Below are 20,017 nucleotides of genomic sequence, written 5' to 3'. Positions count from 1 at the left end.
AGCTCACATGCGTAGTGCGGCACGGGGCTCACCCTCACCTGCACAACAGCAATCCCAGCCTGCTTCTGAGGAGTTCCTACTCTCTTCTGTTTCTCAGGGAGTCTCTAAGAGGGGTCTTGCTTGTGTCCCCCTCATCAGCAAGGACCACTTCGATCCAGGGGCTGAGTCTGAAGGCGCTCCACTGCTGCAGAAAGCTCTGTGTGATTCTGCACAGCCAGGGCTGTCTCTTGGGTCGTTGCAGAGATCAACACCACAGCCTCTGGGTGCCACTCTCACCTCTGCCCAAGAGCGGACACACACGCTTTCTTGAAGGCCTCACAGCACAGCCAAGAACAGACAGTAACGCTTAATGTCACTTTTGGTATAGCCCCAGACAGAATGAAAAGGGAGCACACACCAAAATCATCCTTCGGCTGGCAGCTAGCCATCCTTAGGCGGTCCGCTACAGGACACACTTCTGCCCTGGTACTTCAGAAAAGCTTTCCACTCCATATCCATTCTCTCCTTGTTTTGTTACAGAAAAGCAATTTTATTTGAGATGGTGATGAACCGTGCTAAAAGGATGTCATTCCCAGTCGTTCTTGCAGCTAGGTATGGTCACAAGCCCGAGTTCTGGCTAAGCCAATCGAAGTAGGCTTCTGGAAAATCTCCTTGCAGGGGCTGGTAAAACTGGGAGATGTTTCCCTTTTCCGTTCCTGCTGCCTGAAATGAGTGTGAGTGCCATGACATGCGTTATGGCAACCATATTGGAACATGAGGCAGTCTTGAGGCTTCAAGGCAAATGCTGAGGACGGTAGAGTGGAAGGACAGTGGAGCCACTGACTACCTGGGGAAGTTACCACAGTATCCTTGGAAGAATCACTTCTGGACTTCTTTGTGTGTTTTGGGGTCTTCTGAAATCTGTAGGCAAACCTAATCATGGCATAGCTGCCAGGAGTCTGCTTTCTTCCCTTGCTACTGGGTGTGCTTGTCTCCTGACCTGGTTGCATATGGCAGAGTCCGGCTCCTACCCATTATATGGGAAAGCCCTTTAGCATGCTAGCCTCCCCAGGGCCTCTTCCTAAGAGAACCAGAGCCCAGAAAGAAGTCAATTTCTCCTTACCCACAGTCTAGGACCCAACTGCCAATTTTTCATCTCCTCACCCAGAAGACTTTTTAGGATAATTGAGAATTATACTTATTATTCCTTCAGACCCTCTTATTCTGCCCACAGGGGTGTGGCCTCACCTGCTGCTGCCCACAGTAAGCACATCGGGCCCAGTTTCCGCCACAGCTCAGTTCCTTCGTCTGATAAATGGGGGGAAACTTTAAATAAACACAAGCCACAAATGGCTTTAAAATATACTCTTAGGTATTAGTTTTGGAATCCCTACCAGAGTGCTTCTTAAATTTTATTTTTGGCTCATCTTGGTTTTGACTCATCTTGCCCATATGTGCATCTTCTTAGATACAGAGACACACATGGATATTAACCCAGAGATACACAAACACACTGTTGCCTTTATACATACATGCACACAAAATTTTTATATAGTCTACCACATTGCTGTGTATATCCATTAGCATATATCCTGGCACACTGAATCACAAGTTCAAAGGAATTTGGATTGAGGTTTAGTTAATAGGAAATACAAGGGATGGGGTAGATACAACAACTAAAGAGACCAGGCAGCTGGATTTTCGAAATGAGCAAAATTACCTCCATGGGACTAATTTTTAATGGCATTGCAGTAATGTAAGTTTTCCATGGGCTCCAGGGTTAAGCCTAATGAGAGACTAATCAGGGAGTTGGACCTGATGGACAGCCCAGTACTGTTGCTGAGCTGGTCTGTGTCAACCTGGTCATCTCAACAATCATTCATTGATAGTAGAACCATCATGAGCTATCACGAACTCCTTGATAGTAGCAGGGAAGGGCAGTCTTGTTTTCCAGCCTTATCACGGGCACCCTCCCAGATTTTGAAATATGAATAAATGATTAATATACTCTGCAAAGACCCCTCCCCTTGCAAGACTGTCTGACCTTCATTGGGTATGCTTATGGTAGGGAGAAAAAGCAAGTGAGGTGGCCACTTGGATCCAGGAGATGGCACAGGGAAAGGGAGCTAAAGTCCAGCCTCCGTGTTGACATCTAAGCCCCAGCCTGGGAGCCAAAGTGGGCTTTACATTCTGCAAAGGTAAAGATTTTCTAGGATGTTGTGCAAGGAACAAGACATCCATTGCTTTCCTGGAGAGGCTCCTCTGGAGATAGAGACAGACAGAAAGACCGAGACACTTTATTTTTCTTTTCATATTTTCATTTTTTCCCTCTTTATGTCCATGAATGTTCTTCTCCTGTCCCGGTGTTTGAATACTTGTATGTGCTAACCGCAGCCCGGCCCTGCTGTCACTTAGCCAAATTACACACATTTAGGTCTTTTCATCTTTCTTTATGAACCAGCCTCTCCAGTCTATTTAATCATGTTGGCAGTTCTTTTCTAAATTCCACCCAATTTAAAAATAAGCTAAATTCTCCACCCCTGTGGATTGAAAAGCAGGCAGTTGCGAACCCATGCAGAGCTCCAGTCTTGGTTTGAGGCATGTAGAGGAAAGATATCCCCGTCTGAAACTCCTTATTCGGCAGCTTGGAAAGGGCCAGGGGAGGTGGGGAAAGGGGAAGGAAACTTGGCTGGTCAGAGCTGGAGACCAGGGTGACCCTGCTGGGGTTTGTTTTCAAATTAGGTGTTGGTCCAATTTGGTTGGCCCAATTTGGTTCAGAACCCAAAATGTTCAAAAATATATGTCCAACGAATAGAAAGTATTGCTTACATGTTTGCCACCTAATCACCCAACCCCGAGGAAGCACCCAAAGTTACTCACGTCCATATCATTCCAGAGAGATTTTATGCACATGCGACCAAATCTGCATTTATGTGTGACTGTGTATCTCCCCGCCGCCATTTTTATACCAATGATGATATACTATATGCATTGCTCTCCTCTTCACTCTTTCTCTTAGCAATATATTTTGCAGATCTGGAGATTGTTCCATATTCACACATAAATAGCTCCTTCAGTACTTTTTATGGCTGTATAGTATCCATACCATAAATGTTCAATAATTTTGTGGCCCACAGTTAATGGGTATTTATATTCTTTCTGACTTTTTATAGTCACTATCAACAAACATCTAAGGGTCTTAGCAGTTTTTTATTCCTGGCAATGCCTCTCTGAATAACTTACACATTTTGTACATGTGTGAGTAGTTACGTAGGATAAAATTCCTGGGTTGAAAGGTGCGTGCATCAGGTTTTCTAATTCAAACCTAACTGATTCGTCAACTTACACACCCATCACTAACATGTGAGAATATGTTTTTCCCCATACCCACACACATACATAATTTTTTAGAACTTTAACAATCTGATAGAGGTGAAAAGTAAGTCATCTTTGTGTATTTCTGTTATTATGACTAAGATTGGTTTCTTTCACAAACTTAGGAGCCACTTGAATTCCCTTTTCAGTGGACAGTCCATTTCCTTTCTTTATATCTTTATTGAGTTGTTGGTCTTCTATTGATTTAGAGGGGCTCTTTCTATATTAGGGAGAGTCACTCCTTGTGATTTAAGTTGGAAATATATTTTCCTATTTGTCGTTCTTTTCTATTTACCTAGCTGAATATATTTACCTTTTATTTCATAAGTCCTAGGTTTTGGTTTTGTGAAATACTTAGAAAAGTTTCTTCCACTTTGAGATTGCTTTTTCAAAATTCCGTGGTTTCTTCTAGTATATGTATAAATGACAGATAAATCAAACTTTATGTTTTCCAGAGGGCTACCCAGTTGTCCCAATATCATTTATCAAATAATCTATCTTTTGTCCATAGATCTGAAATGTTACCTTTAACATATATAAAATATCCATTGCATTTGTGCCCCCCCCTTTTTAAAAGATTTTATTTATTTATTTGAGAGAGACAGAGCATAAGTGGAGAAAGGTCAGTGGGAGAAGTAGACTCCCTGTCAAGCAGGGAGTTCAATGCGGGACTCGATTCCAGGACTCCAGGATCATGACCTGAGCTGAAGGCAGTAGTTTAACCAACTGAGCCACCCAGGAGCCCTTGTGCCTATTTTTGATTCTAGTTTGTTCCAGTTATCTTTCATGCTAATGTCACATTTAAATATGTGTAGCTTCAAAAATTGTTTTTTTTTTTTAAGATTTTATTTATTTATTTGACAGACATCACAAGTAGGTAGAGAGGCAGGCAGAGACAGGAAGGGAAGCAGGCTCCCCACTGAGCAGAGAGTCCAATGTGGGGCTCGATTCCAGGACCCTGGGATCATCAAAAATTGTTTTATTATTTTAAAGAAAAGACTAGAAGTCCACTCAAGAAACATTTAACTATTGACTTCTGAGTGATGGAATTAGAAAAAACTTGTCTTCCTTCTTCTTTACTTTATAGATTGTATAATAAACTGGCTTTTATAAGCTAACTGGTTTTAGTTTATAAAATACTGCACCAAAAATAAATAAATAAATATTTGATCAGTAAAAATAATTTCCCCTTATTACTCTTGTCTTTCAGAATTTTCCCATTTTCCTTGTTGTTGTTTTCTTTCATATGAATTTTAGAATCAGGTTGTCTAGTTCAAAAAAAGTCATTTTGACATTTAAAAAATCAGGGCATATGAAGTTTATAGATTTAAAGTAAGTAGGCGTCTTTATGATATTGCTTGCTTCTCTCCAAGAATATGATGTGCTTTTTTATTTGTCATATGTGTTTCTGTGTGTGTGCTCATTTTAAAGTTTTATTTAAATGCTTATTTAAAAATTATATTTAAACTTGCTTAAATTATGTCCATTTCTTGGATTTTTTTTCTATTGCTATTATAAACTGAGATCTTCCATCATCTCCTCTAAGCAGTTGTGTGTGTGTGCTTTTACTTTCTGCTGACTGAAAAATTTTGTAATCATCAGGCATATTCCCAAATTCTCTTCTGTTCTGTTCTTCTGTTCTATTTTTCTTAAAGTTTCTTTCAGGCCAGAGTTTCTCAACCCTGTTCTATTGGCATTTTGGTCCAGATAATTCTTTATTGTTGGGGAGCTGGGGATGGGGAGGGAGGTATTATCCTGTGCATTGAAGGATGTTTAGCAGCATTCCTCTTCTCTGGTGGTGATGGTTGGTGGATTGCCTCTGAGTAAGCACCATTGTTCTAGTCCTTAATCTAGGGAAGGTCCTCGTTATTCCCACCCATTCCCCGCTCACTGCTTTATTAGGCACTGTTGGGTCTAATCACCAGAGTGGAAATAGCTAAAGCCCAATGTTCTGTTATGAGGCCAAACTGTCTAGAAATAGCCATGGAAGTGATGGTTATTCATAGTTTATTGCCAAACTACATGTGGAAGTCAGTCACAGGCACAAATCTCAAGAATTTATAAGTTAGGGGTATCTGGGTTGCTCAGTTGTTAAGTGTCTGCCTTCAGCTCAGGTCATGATCCCAGGGTCCTGGGATTGAGCCCCAGCTCGGGCTCCCTGCTTGACGTGAAACCTGCTTCTCTTTCTCCTACTCCCCCTGCTGTGTTCCCTCCTCGCTGTCTCTCTCTCTGTCAAATAAATAAAACCTTAAAAATAAATGAATACGTTTGTAACGTAGTGATCCAAAGGGGCATGTGCACCCGAATGTTTATAGCAGCAATGTCCACAATAGCCAAACTATGGAAAGAACCTAGATGTCCATCAACAGATGAATGGATCAAGAAGATGTGGTATATATACACAATGGAATACTAGGCAGCCATCAAAAGAAATGAAATCTTGCCATTTACAACAACATGGATGGAACTAGAATGTATCATGCTTAGCGAAATAAGTCAAGCAGAGAAAGACAACTATCATATGATCTCCCTGATATGAGGAAGTGGTGATGCAACATGGGGGCTTAAGTGGGTAGAAGAAGAATCAATGAAACAAGATGGAATTGGGAGGGAGACAAACCATAAGTGACCCTTAATCTCACAAAACAAACTGAGGGTTGCTGGGGGGAGGGGGGTTGGGGGAAGGGGGTGGGATTATGGACATTGGGGAGGGTATGTGCTTTGGTGAGTGCTGTGAAGTGTGTAAAACTGGTGATTCACAGACCTGTACCCCTGGGGATAAAAATATATGTTTATAAAAAAAAATTAAAAATTAAAAAAAAATAAATGAATAAAAGTTAAAAGTAACACAAAGAGAGGCAGAATCTATACTTAATCTATCATACAGAATCTATACAGAATCTATCATCTATCAAACAGCTTTGATCTCAAGTGCATGGTGTTTGGTACATTCTCTGGCTGGTTTGATTGTTTGTATTAAGATTTTATTTATCCATTTATGAGAGACAGAGAGAGAGAGAGAGAGGCAGAGGGGAAGCAGGATTCCCGCAGAGCAGGGAGCCTGATGCGGGACTTGATCGGAGTACCCCGGGAGACCACGACCCCAGCCCAAGGCAGACACCCAACCAACTGAGCCACCTAGGCGGCCTTTCCAGCTGTTTAATGTATGGCCACTATCTTTGCCGTTGGCTTGGATCATAGCATCTCAGGCTTGGAGAGATATCATCATGTTCCTTAAGGCATGACTTTATGTCACCCCTTCAACACTCCCAACTATGCCTCACCCCTTCTGTTATTTTCTACAGTGCCGGGTCCATGGCAGGTGTTCAGTGAAATTAATATTTTGCTAATCTAATAATTTCAGCTTGACATACTTTGGGTTTTTCAGGGAAAACAATGTGGTATAGCAGAAAACATTAATGTTGGACATCAAAAAGATCTGCTTTCAAATCCTAGCTAAGAGCCATTAGATTATTAGCCATATATACAAATTACTTAAGCTGTGTGAATGTCACCTGCAAAACCATTATAAATACACTAGCACTGTAGGGTTGCAGTGGACTTTGGATCAGACCACATATATAATGCATAAGAGCAGAGCAAGAGCACAATACATTTGTAATCCTCAGGTAAAACTCAGGCAATCGATATGTGAACACTATTATCTTCATTATTATTATGTGAATACAAGTTCTTTATCTGGAGAGCTAAGACAAAAACAATCTAAATTTTCTATTTAAAAATGACCTTCAATGCTACCGAAGGTCAGATATTTCTGTAAGCAACATTCCTATCATTTCTTACTTATTGGAGATAGAATTTTTTTTTTTTTTTTTAACTGTAGCACCTAGCATTCCCGGGTAGTCTCCCATCCAAATCCTAACCAGGTCTGACCCTGTGTAGCTTCTAAGATTGGGTGTATTCGGGGTGGTATGGCCATAGACCTGGAAGTAGATTCTTCAAGAAACTAAATATTCTGGGCCTTAGGGTTAAATCAGTCAGCTTTATGGGTGTTCTATGGAGTTCAATGTTGACTGCAGAATAATATATGATACAAAGAGGAAAATTTTGTTATTAATCATATTTTCTATGAAATGAAGCAGAGTTTAACAGTAGATTGTTTAGCTGACCTTGCCTCATCTTTTGTTAAAGCCTTTCTCAAGTTTTGGAATGTCATAAACATGTAGAAACATACATAGAACTTAAATGTACTGTATTCAAAGAAGTAATGGGTAATCCTCTGTGCAGATTAAGAAACAGTACATTACCAGGGTGGTGGGGATATGGACATTGGGGAGGGTATGTGCTATGATGAGTGCTGTGAAATGCGTAAACCTGGAGATTCACAAACCTGTACCCCTGGGGATAAAAATACATTATATGTTTATTAAATAAATAAATAAATTTAATAAAAAAAAAAGAAATAGTACATTACCAGCCCTCAGAACAGTCCTTGTTTCTCTTTATGAATAGGTCCCTTATAAATATAGTTTATGATTTGTTCTGTCCTATTTTAAAGTTTACATAAACATAATTATTCTTTTGTGTCTGACTTCCTTAGGTCTGTCTGTGTAATTTTTTTGCTGTATAATACTCCATTCTATGAAGGTAACATAATTTGTTCACCCATTCTACTGTTGATGGACAGGTGAGTTATTTTAACCTTGGGGAAAATATGAATCATGTTGCTATGAGCATTCTTGTACATGTACTGTAGTTGACAAGTACAGGAGTTGCTTTAGCCTAGGTGCCCAGAAGTAGAATTCTGGGCCATGGGGTATGTATAACTTCAAATTTAACAACAGTTTTCAAAACAGGTTGCACTAATCTGTACTCTCACTAACTGAGAATTCCAAGAGCTCCACATTCTCATCACACCTGACATTACTGGACTTGATCAATTCTATGAACCTGGTGAGCCTGAGGTAAAATTTCATTGTAGTTTTAATTTGCATTTCCTTAAGTTTGAGAGCCTGAGGATATGCTAATTGGCCAATTAAAAACGTCCTCTTTTGTGAGTTGTGTCTTTAAGTCTTTTGGCTCAATCCCTGCTGGACTGATTTTGTTTGTTTTTTACTTATCTATTTGTATGAATTCCTTTTATATTCTGGATGCTCTTCATTTGTCAGTTAGATATGTTGCAAACACATCCTCAAATTCTGTGATTTGTTCTTTCCCTTTTTTTGCGTTTTTTTATGGATAACATAGTGCGGAAGTTAAATATAGTCAATTTATTAATCTTTTCCTCTTATGATTAGTGTTTTTATGTCATGTTTAATAAATAATTCTCATTATGAAGATCAGGAATATATATTATTTTCTAAAGGCTTAAATAATTTGCCTTTTATATTCAAGTTTATAAATTGACATTTGGTATTGTTTGAGGGAGTGATCCAGTTTCATTTTCCTCTCTCTTCCCCACCATATGCATATTGAATTGCCCCAGCACCATTTATGAAAAGACTATAGTTTCCCCACTGACCTGCAGTTCCATTTCTGTCACATGTCAAATTCTTATATATATATGATATTTTGGGGGCTCTCTAAAAGAATTTTTGTATATTGATTTTGTGTCCAGCAGCTTTTTAAAATTCTTATTAAATATCATTAGCTACAGATAATATTGGTTTTTCTACATATATAATCATGTCTTCTTCCGATTATGAATTTTGGTTTCTTATTTTTTTACCAAGTATCCTTTTACTTATTATTTCTGTTTCCTGCCTTATTGTACTGGTTAAGACCTCTGTTGTAATGTTAAAAGAAAGTAGAAGATAGAAATTGTTGGACATCTTTCTTGTTACTTACCTCAAAAGAGATTTTAATTTATACACAATTAAAATAACTTCATCATTATGTGTGATGTTGATGTATATTTCTTTGTCATATTAAATATTTTCTTTTTATCATGAGTGGATGTTGAATATTGTCAAATAGCTTTTCTGCATCTATTGAGATGATAACTCACCAAACAAAATGTATATGCCCAGTCCTAAGAACATAATACAAAATAAGATATGATACCTAGCATCAATGATCCCAGAGTTCAGTGGGGAGATAGGCATGTTAACAAGTAATTTAAATGAACTATAACAAATGTTACAATAGATAAATGTATACAATGTCAGGTTGATGAAAAAGTAGGAAATGATTAAAAATGAATCAGGAGAAGGCTTCATAGAGAAAATGCCATTTGATCTGATTTTAAAATATTATCAAGAATTTTCCAGCTATGAAAAGAATGGAAGCAATTCGTGGCAGAGGAAATAATATATGTAACAGTCTAGTGGAATGAATGAACTTGAAGCAAATCCCCCTCAAGAGAGGCCTACAGAGACTGTGGCCCCTGTGGATAGCTTGACTGCAACCTTATGAGATCTGGAACCTCTCCTATAAGTCACTCTGCATCCTTGACCCAGAGAAGCCCTGAAATAGTAGGTATTTGTCATTCATTTTTAAACTGCTAAATTTTGGGGTAATCTGCAGTATAGCAATATATAATTATACAACATACTTTTCTCATTTTTCCAAATGAGAAAAATTTTTCATTTTTCCCATACTGATCTTAAGAACCTTTGTAATTTTAGGGGGGACCTGGGTAGCTCAGTCAATTAAGCTTCTGCCTTTGGCTCAGATCATGCTCTCAGGGTCCTGGGATCTAGCCCCACACCTGCTTCTTCCTCTCCTCCCTACTTGTGCTCTCACTCTCTCTCTCTCAAATAATTAAAGTCTTAAAAAAAAGAATCTTTGTAATTTTAGAAGGTTAGCTTGGACTCTCAAATATACTGTTCATATTTTCAACCCACTATGTTATGTGTCTTTTAAAACTTTTGTTCAATTTTTATGTCAAGCAACTTTTAATTTTCATGTCATAGGGCAGTCTTTTTTCCTCTTCAGCTCTTCTGCTTTATTTAATATGTTAAAATACATGCATAATTTCAAAATTATTTTTTAAGAAGTCAAGAATGCTTACTTCTATTGTTATGCCTTTCAGTTCACTAAGACTTTCTTCTGCAGTGTCTGATTTGCTGTCATTTCCATCCAATGTATTTTTCACTTCAGATATTATAGTTTTCACCCCTAGGAATTTGAGCTGGGTCCCTTTTATAATTTTCAAGTCTAAACTTGGAATGCTTTATCTTTTCTTTAGCTTCTTGATTGTATAGATTGCATTTATAAAAAATGAATTAATGTCCTTACATACAAATTATATTGTCTTAGTCATTTCTGGATCTGTTTCTATGTACTGACTTGTCTTCTCATTATGGCTCATGTTTTCCTGCTTCATTGCATGCCTAGTAAGTTTTTTTATTGGATGCCAGACATTGTGAATTTCACCTTGTTGGATGCTGATTATTTTGAAATATTCCAGTGAATATTCTTGAGTTTTGTTCTAGGACACAGTTAAGTTACTTGGAAAATACTGATCCATTTAAAGCTTGTTGTTAAGCTTTGTTAGGTAGAACCAGAGCAGTGTTCAGCCAAAAGCTAGTTTTTCTCCATTAATAATGCAAACTCTTCTGAGTACTTTACCTGATTTCCTGTGAGTTTTGAGGTTTTTCCACTGTGGTAGTTGGCAGCAGGAATGGTTTCCAGCCCTTTGTGAGGCATTATTCTCTCTAGACTTTTCACATGGTTGCTTCCCCAGTATCTGGGGTTTCTATGAGTTTACTCACACACATTTACTGAGCTGTACTGACCTGCATACTGCAAGGGGATCCTCTGAAGACCTCTGAGCTCTTTCCCTATGTTCAGCCCTTTTCTCTATAATGGCTTCAGTGGCCTTGGTCTTTTTGGACTCCCAGCTCCATTGCTTCAATGTAAAAAGATCACTGAACTATATACCTGGTTTCCCCTTACCTATGGTGCAGCCTTGAAACTCTCTCCAGGAGTGGAGCTGGGCAATCCTGGGGCTCATGTCATCTGTGTCCATCTTTCAGAGATTACTGTCCTTTGTTGCCTGATGTCCTATGTTTTAAAATCATGTTGTTTCTATGTGTCTTATTTTTTTCAGTTATCTCAGGGTATAAGATAAGGTTGCTGTTATTCCTTATGTTCTTCTAAATCTTTTCCTTTATATGTTTATATCTTTATTCCATCTGGAATTTATTTTTGATGAGAGAAATATAGTTTTAATATTTTTTCCAATGGGATTAGCCAGTTGTCCAACATCATATTTTGAATTCTTCCTTCCTCTCCTCACCCAGTTTGAAATGTCACCTTTATCATAAGCCAAAATTTTATAGATATTTGAGTCCACTTTTTATTCCATTCCCTTGGTTTTTCCTTTTTTATTAAATAGAAAACATTTTTATTTACTGATGTTTCAAGATATATTGTATTGTCTAGTAGAGTTAATTATCTCTCATTTCTTTTTATTTTCAAGATTTCTTTGAATATACACATCTTTTCCTGCATTTTAACATTTCTAAAATATTTTAATGTCATTTTCAATTTCCTCCCACATATCATGGATGTTATTTATTGAGATTACATTAAATTTATAGGACCCAGACAAATTTAAAGGTGGCAAAGAGAAGAATTGATAGAGTTCTACCTCAATGACTTCCATTTTTATAGTAAAGAAAGAGGCAAAGATAAGCTGGGTGTGAGTAGGTTAGGATGAGACACAGACTAATGGAAAATGACAAAAGTTTGAGTGAATCATATGTGCTATAATGATTATAGCATTGGATCCCAGATAAGGAAAGCTCTAGTAGGTATGCAAAATATTGATTGAATATCACTAAAAATAAAGAGTCATCAATGGGTATTTGTTGTTGTTTAAAATATTTTATTTATTTATTTGTCAGAGAGAGAGAGCGCGCGCACAAGAGAGCAAGCACAAGCAGGGAGAAGAGCAGGCAGAGGCAGAAACAGGCTCCCTACTGAGCAAGGAGACTGATGTGGGACTTGATCCTAGGACCTTGGGATCATGACCTGAGCCAAAGGCAGTCACTTCACCAACTGAGCCACCCAGGTGTCCCATCATCAGTGGGTATTTGTACATCCATGTTTCCTTTCTCTGAAAATACAAAACATGCCACCAAGGAGTCCTGGAATCAGTATTTGTTATTACCAAACCATGGCACTCCTAAACAAATCTCTAGTCATCTGATTTTTTTTTTTTTTGAAAATGCATGTCTCTCTAGTTTACTCATATCACCAGTGCCTAATATACTGTCTTTCCAGAGTTGGCACTGAATAAATACTAGGAGGTGAATTAGTTAACTTCTGAATGGCTTCCTCTGACTTCTGTTTAAGGTGTTGTGTTGTTATCTTTGCCTGTGTGCCTTCAGATTCGAGGTAGTTTTTATCCAGCCAAAAACTGGAATGGCCAGTTCTCCAATTTCCTGGAAATGGGAAACTTATGGTGAATTTCTTCTGTTTTCAAACTGTTGTTTGAGAAGGTCTTCTTCACTCTTAAATTCGTAAATTATCTTTCCAAATTACCCAAGTTGTTCATGTAAGTAGATTCATGGGAAAACTAAGATAAAGCAGAGTTCAAGACAAAAATACCTGATTTCTTTTAACCATTCAGAGGCATTCATCTCAAAAATAGTGAAAAAGAAGAGGAATCCACTTTGTATTAATGTGTGATTCTACTTAATTTCACCTTTAGTAAACTGCACACTCCACTATTTGAACCACTCAATGGTTTTGAAAAAGTAGACTCTTAGTTAAGTATAGTTTTCCAATAATTGTCTCTTGGGCTAAACATATGGTTTAGATTGGTGTAATGCCATCACTCTAAAACATCTCAAGGTAGTTTCTGGTGGAGAAAAACAGGGTGTTCTGGTTTTAGGGTTTTATTTTTCTGATAAAAGATAGATTTTGAGCACTCAAGCAGTCTTCATGGGGACTCTTCCTGGGAAAAGGAAAATTTTGAAAATTTAGAACTCAGTTAGATGTTTCAAGTGTTAGACTGTTGCAAACTTTTGTAGACCAAGTAGATTCACTTGGAACCACTTCCTCCATGTTAACTTTTATTTTATTATTCTATTTTAAGGGAAGCAAGGCTTGAAGTGCTTTAATAGCCCCTTAGAGACTGTTTGGCTATTACATAACCCATAAAAAGCAATATTGGGATGATTTAAAGGGAAATGAATCAGAAATTTAAAGGTTCAATTTTCTTCATATGACAGAAGATTTTTTCTCCCCAGAGTCAGTAAAAATGGTCCTGAGGGTAAAACACATCTTGGGTTTTATTGACACAAAAATTATTCTTTATGCATGTGAAGATAGTTATGTTTACTCTAAAATATTTTTATTTAAAAATATTTAGACAGTCAATCTTGTATTTTTCTATGGATTAACAAGGTATCTAACAACTCCTCCAATTTCTGCAGAAAAGATAGTTTTCTTGCATCAAACCTGGTCAATTAAATTCTGTGGATTCTGTAAAGTCAGAGCCAGATGGAAATGTGATCTGAGTTCCCCAGGCGATGTTCTCATGGAATTTCCCTCAAAAGCTATTTTAAGCTTCTCAGTTACACCCAAAGTGGGTGATGGTGACATGGCCCAGAGTATCCATGTAACTGGTTTGCAATATTTTAAATTTGGTTATTCCTCATACATTTAATATTTATGTCTCCTCACATTTAAACAAGATTTTCATTTAGTCACTAGACTTGGGAGACATAAGCATTTCTATGTGGGTTAAGAAATGGCTTCATCCTCCACTGATGTAAAGGAAATGGGAGTTAGCAAACCTAATTTTTTCTCCCATGTTCTGCCCTGAGGGACACTGGACAAATTCTGTCATGTTTCAAGCCCCAGCCTCCTCATCTGTAAATCAGGGTGATTAGATGATTTCTAGGATCCCTTTCACAACTGATGCACAATTTTGGTACATAATAACTATTCATTGAATGGTAACATTTGCTTTTATGGATGAACTTGTTTCATGGTGAATTTTGAAATACCTTAATTTTAAATTCCTAAAGAGCTTAGAAGTTGACTCAAAAATCTTGGACATGTTTGTTGCCTCACTCTGTACTACTGTGTAATCTTAGGGAAATTTCTGCATTTTTTAAAGAACCAATTTCTTCATCTGTAAAATGGCAATGAAGGTAAGACTATTAGGCACAGTTTTTTTTGTTGCAAATAATAGAATCCACTCCGGTTAGGTTAAGCAGAAAAATAATTTGTACAAATATTAAGCAACTCCCAGAATCCCCTGGAGGGCAAGAAAACCAGACTTAGAAATGATGAGGCCAGAAACAACACCAAATCAGACTATAGAATTTGCTCCAGTGAAAATACCATTGCTGCCAACACTTGGCAACCATTCCTTTTCTTGGAGAGACACTGTAGCTTGCATTGATAATGCTTGGTCCTGGATGCCAGGACCTCAGCCATTGAGTCTCCCGTGGTCATGTTCAGCTGGGATGGATGCCATTCATGTCTACCTCCATGTAGCTTTAGCTTCCAAGCTAAGGATGTACATGGGTGTTTCTAATGGGCAACACCTAATTCGCATGTCTGATGTCAGCAACAAGGGAGTCTAGGATAGTAACTTCTGGCTCTGCTTTGGGGGTTACAATGTAGGACACTCTTCAAAACTCAGAAAAGATGTTTGGAAGGAATCGGGCAGCTTCAGGCTACTCTATCAAGGTGAAAAACAATGCCCCACGTAAGAAACTCTCCACTAAATGAATGGTGACTGCCATCTTTTAAAGCTTAGGCTGTTCAAGGAGAAATAACATAGGCAAGGCATGTAAATGAAAGCTGCCAGGAAATCTAGCTAGATGTGTTTTCTTTTTAAATTTTGTGTATACACGCATGCACACACACACAAAGGATTGTAAAATATATTACTATAAAAATTCATTGGTTTCGCTTATTTGTGGAGCATAAATAACACGGAGGACATGGGGAGATGGAGAAGTGAGTTGGGGGAAATCGGAGAGGGAGATGAACCATGAGAGACTGTGGACTCTGAGAAACAATCTGAGCATTTGGGGGTGGGGGGAGGTTGGGTGAGCCTGGTGGTGGGTATTATGGAGGGCACGTATTGCATGGAGCACTGGGTGTGGTGCATAAACAATGAATTCTGGAACACTGAAAAGAAATAAAATAAAATACATAAAAATTTTAAAAAGACACTTAAACCATGAGCCACCCAGGCACCCCTAGATACACTTACTTTGCATTTCAGTCTTATGCAAATTTGCTACTGCACGGAAGGTCTGGCCAGTGCTGTAAGACAGAAAAGGAAATTAGACCTAAGTCTGAAAGGGAGAAATAAAATTACTATTATTTACAAAAAAAAAAAAAAATTCATGAGGTAGAGAAAAATTATAGGGAAGAAATAAGTATCATCCAATAGTCCTACCTGCAGATAACATCCAGCTAATAAAGTTATAATTATATAATATATATTATGCATATTTATCTATATCATGCATATGAATACCCACATAATAACATATGATTTTATACCCAATTAGAAAAATTAAATATATTATAGGCATCTCCATGCTAATAAATATTGATCAGCATCATTATTTTTTAAGGTGGCATGTCATGCTATTGTATGAATATACAATAATTTTCCCATTAACCAACTATGCAGGGGTAATTTCCAAATTTTTGCTTTTATCAAGAGATATGGTGAACATGGGTATAGACAAATACATTTATGGAGTAATTCCATAAGGCGAATTTAGAGAAATGGATTCGCCATTTAAATATACAGTTGATTTTAGCCAGTCTGACTGGTGTGAGGTGATATCTCATTGTGGTTTTGATTTGTATTTCCCTGAGGCCAAGTGATGTGGAGCACTTTTTCATGTGTCTGTTGGCCATCTGGATGTCTTCTTTGCAGAAATGTCTGTTCATGTCTTCTGCCCATTTCTTGATTGGATTATTTGCTCTTTGGGTGTTGAGTCAGGAAATGACAGATGCTGGCGAGGATGCAGAGAAAGGGGAACGCTCCTACACTGTTGGTGGGAATGTAAGCTGATGCAACCACTCTGGAAAACAGCATGGAGGTTCCTCAAAATGTTGAAGATAGAACTACCCTATGACACAGAAACTGCACTACTGGGTATTTACCCTAAAGATACAAACGTAGTGATCTGAAGGGGCACGTGCACCTTAATGTTTATAGCAGCAATGTCTACAACAGCCAAACTATGGAAAGAACCTAGATGTCCATTAACAGATGAATGGATCAAGAAGATGTGGTATATATACACAATGGAATATTATGCAGCCATCAAAAGAAATGAAAGCTTGCCATTTGCGATGACATGGATGGAACTAGAGGGTATCATGCTTAGCGAAATAAGTCAATAGGAAAAAGACAACTATCATATGATCTCCCTGATATGAGGAAGTGGAGATGCAACAGGGAGGGTTAAGAATAGGAGAAGAATAAATGAAACAAGATGGGATTGGGAGGGAGACACACCATAAGTGACTCTTAATCTCACAAAACAAACTGAGGGTTGCCGGGGGTAGGGGGGTTGGGAGAGGGGGATGGGGTTATGGACATTGGGGAGGATATGTGCTATGGTGAGTGCTGTGAAGTGTGTGAACCTGGCAATTCACAGACCTGTATCCCTGGGGATAAAAATATACTATATGTTTATAAAAAATAAAAAATTAATAATAAAATAAAATAAATAAAAACACTTGGGGCACCTGAAAAAAAATTAAAAAAAAAAAATATACAGTTGAGTGGGGCACCTGGGTGGCTTAGTCACTTAAGCTTCCAACTCTTGATTTTGGCTGCGGTCATGATCTCAGGGTGAGATCAAGCCCCAAGTTAGGCTCCATGCTGAGTGTGAAGTCTGCTTAAGATTCTCTCTACCCTTCTGCCTCTCTCTGTCCTATCACTCACCCTCTCTCTCTCTCTCTAAAAATAAAGTATCTACAGTTTAAAATATTCTTGATACATTCAATAAAATTGGCTTGAGAAAATTGGTAACAATTTATATGTGCAACATTTGAGTGTAAATTTCCCCACATTATCATAGCACATGGTATTATCAACTTTTTTAAAAAATCAATTTGTTAGGAGAAAAATATCTCATTAATATTTAACTTGCATTCTTAGTTTTTGACTTAAATAGATTTCATATATATTTATTTTCCACTTATATTTCTTTATTTGTGAAATGTCTATTTATGTCCCTCATCTGCTAATACATTGATTTTTAAATTCTTTTATTGTTTTTTGCTGGTTTTCAGCATTCTTTCTCTATAATGATATTAAATTTTTGTGTCTTCCCAATGCCTTTCCCAAGAATGTCATTGCCTTTCATTAAAACTGAGGTAAAATATATATAGTAAAGTGCACAAATCTGACGTTTACAAGGGGTTGGTATGTATATATCATGTAAAAATCACCTACATCTAGAAAAAGAACATTTCCAGCACCCAAGAAAGCTGCTTCACTTTCCCTCCCAATCACTATTTCCCCCCAGGTGTAACCCCTATTTTGACACCATAGATGTCATAGGTTTCCTATTCTTGAACTTCATATAGATGGAATCATATGTGGGAAGAAGTTTCTGGCTTCTTCTATTTATTATTGTGTCCAGGAGAGTCATTCACATTGATACAGTTCAAGTAGTTCCTTTTCTGAACCCCAGAAATGAGGATAATAATAGTACTTATGTGGTAGTCATGGAGATAAATGAATTAATATAAGTAATTAAGTTATGCTTCAGTTAAGAAGTTAATGCAAATACCAGGGCAGTGTTCATCGTGTGGTAGATGTTGATACATAATACAGGCTAGCTGCTAGAAGTACACTACTGGATCAGATTTGCCAATTTTTTATTTAGAGGTTTTATATCAATATTCATAAATGAGTCCAGTTGTGCTTCAGCACTTGTGCACATAAATGCTAGTCTTGTCTTGTTTGGATACTGGGTTATGCTCATCAGTGGCACATTCAGCTACCCACATGCTCTTCAAGAAGTCATGGAATGAACCTTTACTGCTCACATTCCTACCAAATCTGCTTCCCAGAGACATCTCAGAGCTGCGGTCTTTTCTCCATTACCACCTTCTCTGCTCTGGTCCATCGTTCTTCTGTCACTCCTTTTGTCTTTTGTCCCTGCGTTTGTCACCTAATGGGTCTCCCCCTTTCTAAGTATGTGCTCCTTGCCATGGCACATATGTTAAAAATCTAAGATCCTTATCAGAGTCGATCCGGTTCTTCACCTTATGGTCCTGCCTACCCTTTCATCCCTGGCTTGTCTCCATCACCCTCATGCTCTGGACACACTCTCCGCCCAGTGACATGCTCTCCACAGCTGGCCCAGCCGATCCCCACTTAACACTTTCTCACTGAAGCCTTTCCTGGCCTGGCAATATCACACAGGTCTTCCTATATAATCACTTGTCTTGCCTTTTTCTTTTCTTTCTTATCACTCACAACATGTGTACTTACACATATATTTGTAGGTTTGTCTAATATCTCTCTTAGCTCAATGAGTACTATTTTATTTGCCACATTATCTAGCATAATGCTTTGGACGTAAGAATTGCTCAATAAAGAAATTGAATGAATGGCTGGCTCCCAGTCTAGTGGTGGAGACAGATACATAGGCAGTAGCAATGAGAAGAAAAGCCAAACAGATATATGGAACTAGGTGCCAGGGGCACAGAGGAGGAAGAAAGAAACCGTGCCCAGGGAACTCTCCCACAGGCGGGTTGCCTGTAGACAGTGTTGCTCACTGACTTACTAACATCCCCTGGAATATTATTCTCTCATAGTTGACATGCTGATGTCGGGGAAGGAGTTGGTTCTAAGTCAGAGAGTAGATGCAAAAGTCCCAAGGGATTCAAGGAGGCAAAATTTTGTCTGAGCTCTTGGCTCACACAGAGCACAATGGCAGCTCTGAAAAGGGCAGAAGTCCTCTGCACCCACACGCCCTGTTTATTTTCTCCTCCAGCAGCAGGGGTGGCAGAGGTCAGCTGAAATGGCGCATCCTGATGAATATTTATTGACCCAAAATGTCACGCTGACAGACATGTGGGCAGGCAGACACAGAGGCCTCACTTCTCTGCTCCCAAGGTTGTGACACAGCTGACATTTCCCTGCACGGGTCCTGACTTCTCCAGCTGCTCCTAGGGATGCTGGGGTCTTGCTGATGAGGGTCAACACTGATACTGTGCCCCATGCTTTCCTTGCTGCTTCCCAGGCCTCTGCCAAATGGTGGTCTCAAGACACTTCACATTCTGCCGACTCACACGCACTCTCACCTAGCCAGTCTTTTTTCCAACCCTTTCTCTGTGGGCTCTTCCATCTTCTTAATTGTATTGAAAGAGTTGCGGGTGGCCAAATTCATTGTGCATTTTACAGAGGGAAGTCTTGGGTGACACGGACTTTATAGTAGAGAAGTGGGTTCTGCTTTCTCTGTAAAAAATAATTCTGTGGTCATAAATGTGACATTTGCTCTGTTATTCTTAATGTTTTCCTCTTCATTTTCTGGGTTTTCTTTCCATCTCTTCCATAACAGCTGACTTCATTTAATCAATTTAATTTTTATTTTATAAACATTTTATTCGTGGGTGCCTGGGTGTCTCAGTCGGTTAAGCGTCTGCCTTCAGGCCACACCGTGTTCCCAGGGTCCTGGGATCGAGTCCTGCCACGGGATCCTTTCTCAGTGGGCTGTCTGCTTGTCCCTCTCCCTCTGCCCTG

General features: G+C 38.5%; 1 long non-coding RNA gene across 1 annotated transcript in view; it reads left to right on the top strand.

Annotated features, from left to right (window-relative positions):
- LOC116567148 overlaps nucleotides 1–9,905 on the top strand; it is a 39,824-nt gene extending 29,919 nt beyond the window's left edge. Inside the window, exons 5-7 of the long non-coding RNA XR_004276125.1 lie at nucleotides 520–591; nucleotides 7,916–8,279; nucleotides 9,575–9,905. This is a non-coding gene — a long non-coding RNA (uncharacterized LOC116567148). The remainder of the gene's footprint in view (nucleotides 1–519; nucleotides 592–7,915; nucleotides 8,280–9,574) is intronic.
- The last annotated feature ends 10,112 nt before the right edge of the window (nucleotides 9,906–20,017 follow it).

The sequence above is a fragment of the Mustela erminea genome, chromosome 10 (genome assembly GCF_009829155.1).
Source record: "Mustela erminea isolate mMusErm1 chromosome 10, mMusErm1.Pri, whole genome shotgun sequence".
Lineage (NCBI taxonomy): Eukaryota > Metazoa > Chordata > Mammalia > Carnivora > Mustelidae > Mustela > Mustela erminea.
The sequence above is the reverse complement of the archived record's forward strand: the minus strand, read 5'-3'. Positions and strand labels throughout refer to the sequence as shown.